At 40.4% G+C, this 5963-nt stretch overlaps 1 non-coding gene across 1 annotated transcript; it reads left to right on the top strand.

Annotated features, from left to right (window-relative positions):
* The first annotated feature begins 471 nt into the window (after positions 1 to 471).
* Positions 472 to 575, top strand: LOC113269888 (U6 spliceosomal RNA). Its single transcript, XR_003321616.1, has one exon. It is a non-coding gene; the product is annotated as a U6 spliceosomal RNA (small nuclear RNA).
* Positions 576 to 5963: the final 5388 nt, after the last annotated feature.

The following is a 5963-nucleotide window of genomic DNA, read 5'->3' as shown; positions in this document are numbered from 1 at the left end:
AGTGGGGCAAGGCTCCCTCCTCCTGCCCCCTGAGGGCTCACCCACAGATTTCCATCTTGGCTCAGGAATCTTCGATTGCTCTCCTCTCTTCAAAACCCTCCCTATCCTTCAGGACTCTCTTCTTCATACACAAGACGAAGATGCTTCCCCCAGCCCTGTTGGCCAACATGGATTCCTTTGTCTACACTACATTCACTCTGCCACTTACATATCTCATGCTTTTTTTCCAGAGATCCTAAGCCCCAGAAAACTTCACTGGGGAGGAGCTTGCCACCTTTGCCCCATCTGTCCGAGTCATCCCCATAGTGCCTAGCACGGGGCTGAGGGTTCAGGAGGTCCTTCGTGTCCTCTTGCTGAGTCCCAGAGGCTGGAAACTCCGAACACCTAGGCGGCGATGCGGGGAGCAGCTGGGCGAAGGCAAGCTGGAGAAGGATTTCAAATTCAGGCGATGTTTTACAAAGCGGTACTAGCGTGCTCGCTTCGGTGGCACATACACTAAAATTGGAACGATACAGAGGTTAGCATGGCCCCTGCGCAAGGATGACACGCAACTTCGCAAAGCATCCCACGTTTTAAAAAAATAAATAACAATTTTCAGATAAATAAATAAATAAAAAGCTGTACTGGCGAGACAGGAGTGCTATTGATCTGCATGCATCAGGTTTGCAAACTGGTCTCCGAATGATCAGCAAGCCGTGTCTGGCCCCCCACACTGGGAAAACAAATCTGGAACAGCATTACTTGCTTCATTCTGGACTTCTCCCCTTGACCCAGGTTTGTTTCTGGACAAAGGGATGCCCCAGGAAGCCACATTCAGACTGTGTCAAGGTGTCCCACTGTAAAGGGGCCGTTATGCTCAGGGAACTAGTGTGTTCTGGGTCTCACCCTGACCCTGAGCCCAACTCTTTTCCCTTCTGGAATCTATGCTGGGTTTCTGCTCAGATAGAGTTTGCCATGAAGCAAGGGGGGGGGGGTAGGTGTCAGAGGGCAGGTGGGCAAAGTGTGGAAATCAGTGGGCCCTGTCTCCCCATGCAGTGCTATCTGGGGGCAGAAACCAGCTCGTGCTTCTTTCCTAAGGATTTGGGATGGGGATGTTGGCCTTTGGGAGAACAGAGAGATCTAGGTCAAAGGCTAGTTGAGGAAGAAGGTAGAAATATCTTTCTTCTGAAAGAAGGCTAAATATGCAGACATACCCCCAAAAATGTGGGAAAATGGGGGTCTTTATTTTTGATGAGAACAAAGAATGAAAGTTAATTGAAAGATGAAGGCAAATATCTTTCAGTTGGCTTTTTTGAAGATACTCATCTAAAAATATGATCATGTGGAGATGAAATGACATGTCTGACTGTTGCTAACAACAGTCCTTTTGGGGCCAGGAGATGTGGAGCAAAATGTATTCAAAAAGAGATTTTTCTCTGAAAACCATTACTCACCGCCCTGCTGCCACGATCACTGAGAGCTGCAGCTTTGCTGCTGTGAAACTGTTTACATCCAAGAAGACACAGGGACACAAGGTCATGGGAGGTAAGCAAGCCTGGAGACCTCAAAGTCAAAAGACAATAAACACAGGAACTTTCAGGGCTTTTAAAGAAGCTCAATCGGGCCAAACAAATTCCCATTTCAGATGTAGATTCACAGCATCTTGTGGCAGATGGGAATAGGGGTGGAGCAAGTGTTGGTTCAAACTGAAGTACTGGGAAGTTTTATCAGGATCGAGACAGGCAACAGAGAGTTAAGGCCTGGAATGGCTCTTCAAACATGTCTGGACTAGAATGAAAACTCAACTGACATGGAGCAGAGGGATTAAATTCAGGAGCAGGTTTCCAAGGAGACCTATAAGAACCCAGTTAGAGGAAAACCTCTTTCATAAAATTCATAAAATGTCATGAGTCGCCACTGAAGCAATGGAAAGAACCAGGAGAGGATGGAGGCCTAACACGGAGGAAACTCAGCTAGGACTGCAATAGGTATTTCGTCATCAAATATTTGGGTGTATTTAATTGAAATGCATGTAAAGCAAGTCAACTTCCATAAAAAAATGTTAAAATATTCTTCCTGGAAATAATATGGAATTTTGTCCCAAATTTGACCACTCCCACCACTCCCACTCCCATATATGGTGGGACTTGGCACCTCTCTGAAGCAGCATCTGCTAACAAGAGAAAGCTTTGAAACCTCCTGGAACTCTGAAGAAAGATGCAGAACGCTTGGCTTCATGGAAGCCCGGTGTTCCTGTCCACAGCAGCACATCCCACTTCCTCCTTCTCTCTCGCCATCCGGTGCTAAAGGTCTTCATACCTCACAGAAGCAAATCTGACTCACTTCTTTCTTACTGAGAATCACGGCAACTTTTCTTTGAAATTCAACTTTATGGAAAATGGGAATGTCTATTTTTAATCAGAGAAAAACCTCAAGCTGAGTGAGAATTACTTCACATGTTGAATGTAGACTAGAACCACTTTTGAGGTGATCATTAATTTTGTGGAAGTGATGTACACCAGAATGGACTTCCATCCTACTTTATAATCAATCAGTTAACCAACAAGTCCGAGGGGAGTAAGAGCGCTGTGCATTCTCTGTCGTGCTGCGTGAGGTCACAGAGAACAGACTGTCACTGTGCAGTAACTGAGTGTTCAAGGCCGGATTCAAGTGATTTTAAGCACAGAATTGAAATGACCAGGTAGAGAGAAGGAAATGCAGAATGACTTAACCAACTACTTCATGAAAAGAAAACACCCAGTACCTGATCCATTGTCCTCATCTGGTGGTATTTCTTTAAAAATGTGGCAAACTATGGTATCTTTGAGAAAATCTTTAAGCTTAACAAGCATTTCTAAAAATATGTGTGCAACCACAGAAAACCCCAGAAAATGCATTTTGTCTATAGTTTATGCACACTCATCTTATGTATTTTTCCTGAAATCACCATACATTAATATTTTTCAAAAGTTTCTTTCTAATATTCTTTTTGAAAGCACTAATTCTAGTTTATTACACTTTGAAACAACTTTCTTCACCCAGATTCGACTGGATTCCAGAACCTATTTCACATACCAGATCAAAAATTTTCCTGTACAAGGTCATTTCTATTAGACTAGAAGTGCTTGAGTTTATCATTTATAAATTATTTAAAAAAAAACAATTTGGGGTGCCTGGGTGGCTCAGTTGTTAAGCATCTGCCTTCAGCTCAGGTCATGATCCCAGGGTCCTGGGATCGAGCCCTGCATCGGGCTCCCTGCTCAGCGGGAAGCCTGCTTCTCCCTCTCCCTCTGCCCCTGCTTGTGTTCCCTCTCTCACTGTCTCTCTCTCTCTCTGTCAAATAAATAAAATCTTTTAAAAAATAAATAAATAAAATAAAACTTTTAAAAAATTTTTAAAAATTAAACTTTGAAATTTTACCTTACTCATTGCTGTCAAGACTGTATTCCCATGAATGTGGCTCTGAAAAATAACATTTGCCAGTGTTTCCTTAATGCATAAAATCACAAAGAACGTACTGAGGTTCTATAACCCTACCACATAGATAATCTCTGATAAAAATTAATTCGTGTAAATAATGAAGAATTCAAGCTGTACAGAAGTTATACAATGACAGTAATATTCTACTTCCTCATGTCACCCTGGTTGTTAGTAATTTCTTATAGTTCTTCTAGAAAACATTTTTTTCTCCCCTGTCAAAATATGCATCACACATACAGATACACAAACACACACACACGCACATTTTTTAAAATCTTTATGGGGGATCATACGATCAATAACCTAGAGTGCCTCACCTGGCTTGTTTTCACACAACAAGTTGTCTTAAAGAACTTCTCATATTTGCACAAATAGACCAAACTTTTTCTGTTTAACAGCCACAGAGCATCCAATTCTGTTGGGTGCTATATATATCCGATATATTCTACAATGTAATTCAGTAGCCCCTTGTTAATTGGCATTTAAGTGGGTTCCAGGTTTTTCTGACTTCCAAAAAAATGCTGACTGAAGATCCTTTTATAGCTTGGCTTAAAAAAAGAGTGGATTAGCAGATTAAATTCTGAGAAGTGGAATTTTTTTAAAAAGTTTTCTTTTTTGATCTATTTTAACTTTTAATATTGCCTACAATTTAGAGGGGCGAAGCTTTCTAATTTTACTTAGGTTAGGAAGAAAACGAAAGGAGAACATCAATGACACGGAGTGCACAGGTCCAGCAGCCTTGATTCATTTCAAATTCAAGTGGGGAGGGGCTTATCTTGAAGAGATGCTTGACATGAGAGCCTTAACAATGTTGTTCTCACTCCAGAATAATACAAGATGGGCTACCGAGTGAGTAGCATCTCCTGTTTAGCAGGGTGTGGAAAGAGTTCCATAATATGGCCATCTAAAAATTATTGGTACCCGATCAGATCTTTGTGATTAAGTCACACTGAAGGCAACAGCTATCTGGTCTCTCTCAGATAAGATTTATGTGAAGCTGTTAAGCCTGGGCCTCAACTGGAGTCACCAAGGAGATTTCTTTGTATAGAATAACTCCCCCCTGGATATCGTCTAAGTGGTCCCCAAGCCACGTGTAATCTGACGAGACCTAGATGTTGTCGAGGAGAAGCCAGTTTTGGAATCTTGCTTTCATTAAGTGCAGAATGTTCATCCTACTGGGAAAAACTCAACTCCTTTTGCCAGTATTAGCAGCCAGACCAAACCTTCTGTATATCAGCACCATATGACAGATTCAAATTATGCCTAAGTCACTGGGGTTGGCAGGGATTGAAGGGGACTGTGTCCTTAAAAAGAACAAAATTGCTGATGTAAGTCTGAATATAGAAGTTTCATTTTAGGAAAAAGAGAAACTTTTCTGGGCGAGGCTAGATTTGCTCCATAAATCAGACCAGGCAAATCCCCACAAGGCCGGGCCTTTGGGTATTTCTAAGAACAGCAGACCGCTGACGCCCCTTTACTCAATCCCAGCCTGTTTGTGAGCCCACCTGGGCTCCCCTAGGTGACTGTCTTTAGGATGTTTCTAGGAGTTTGAGAAAACCAATGCCCCATAAGTTCCTTTAATTTAGTTGTGGATAGGAGCCATTCTTCCATAGGGTTTCCATACTCTTAGTAAATGAATAGTCAGAATTTGGGTGGATAGAAAATCAGGCAAAAGATGTGGTCAATGATATATTTCTGTCCCTGAGTAATTCCCACTGAAAATTAGATCTTGATCTCAAATGGCAAACAGGAATTAAAAAATATGACAAATGGAAAATTGCAGAAATAGATGGTGATAACTATGAAACAGCAGAACTGAACTGCTTTGATTAGGCATGGTATTCCATTTTATTCATTAATTCTTTTAACAAATATTTTCGAGCCCCTTTGCTGCAGACTCTTCTAGTTCCATGTATATAAAGATCGTACACCACAGATAGGTAAAGTAATACTTTGAGCTTAAAATAATTTCCATCACAACTACTGCAGTACAACACTGGCTGGACAAACAGAGCAACAAGGGCAAAGACAAACCAGATAAATAATAAGAAAAAGAAAGAAAGCTGGGTTTTAAAATATAATATAAAATGAATATTTATAGAATCTGAAAAAATAACATTTTTTAGAATAAAAGAATATGTTTTTTTGAAATCCAAGGAATATGTATAAAATTAACCATATACTAGGCACATATACCTCAATAAATGCCAAAAAATATTTTTTAAAATGCAGATCACACTCCATGATCATAATGTGGGGGAGAGGGCAGGGGAATCAATAAAAAATAAAAATAAAAATAAAAATAAAAATAAAAATAAAAATAAAAATAAATAAAGGAGCCAAAGGCCATAGAGCCTGTGAACTTCTGGATCAAACCATAATTTGACAATAATTTAACTTTGGACTTTTTGGTTATTTCCACCAGAACCTCCTACTCCACCTTTTTAAAATCAAGCTTTCTGATATTTGCATCAGAAGTATTCTAATATTATCATCTGGAAATT

This window comes from Ursus arctos, unplaced genomic scaffold, assembly GCF_023065955.2.
Source record: "Ursus arctos isolate Adak ecotype North America unplaced genomic scaffold, UrsArc2.0 scaffold_33, whole genome shotgun sequence".
In the NCBI taxonomy this organism is placed as follows: domain Eukaryota; kingdom Metazoa; phylum Chordata; class Mammalia; order Carnivora; family Ursidae; genus Ursus; species Ursus arctos.
This window is presented reverse-complemented; position numbering and strand designations above follow the sequence as displayed.